Below are 252 nucleotides of genomic sequence, written 5' to 3'. Positions count from 1 at the left end.
AGAAAGAAAGAAAGAAAGAAAGAAAGAAAGAAAGAAAGAAAGAAAGAGAAAGAAAGAGAAAGAAAGAAGGAAGGAAGGAAGGAAGGAAGAAAGGAAGAAAGGAAGAAAGAAAGAAAGAAAGGAAGAAAGAAAGAAAGAAGAAAGAAAGAAAGAAAGAGAGAGAGAGAGAGAGAAAGAAAGAAAGAAAGAAAGAGAAAGAAAGAAGGAAGGAAGGAAGGAAGGAAGAAAGAAAAAGAAAGAAAGAAAGAAAGA

The 252-nt window shown here is 32.5% G+C and overlaps 1 protein-coding gene across 1 annotated transcript in view; it reads left to right on the top strand.

The window, feature by feature from the left end:
• Window positions 1-252, top strand: part of IGSF21 (immunoglobin superfamily member 21) — a 236,972-nt gene that overhangs the window by 226,476 nt on the left and 10,244 nt on the right. The gene's annotated exons all lie outside the window — the stretch shown is intronic.

This window comes from Mirounga leonina, unplaced genomic scaffold (assembly GCF_011800145.1).
Source record: "Mirounga leonina isolate KUSES-001 unplaced genomic scaffold, KU_Mleo_1.0 Mir_173, whole genome shotgun sequence".
Lineage (NCBI taxonomy): Eukaryota > Metazoa > Chordata > Mammalia > Carnivora > Phocidae > Mirounga > Mirounga leonina.
Note: the sequence above shows the minus strand (reverse complement) of the source record. Positions and strands in the feature narration are given on the sequence as shown.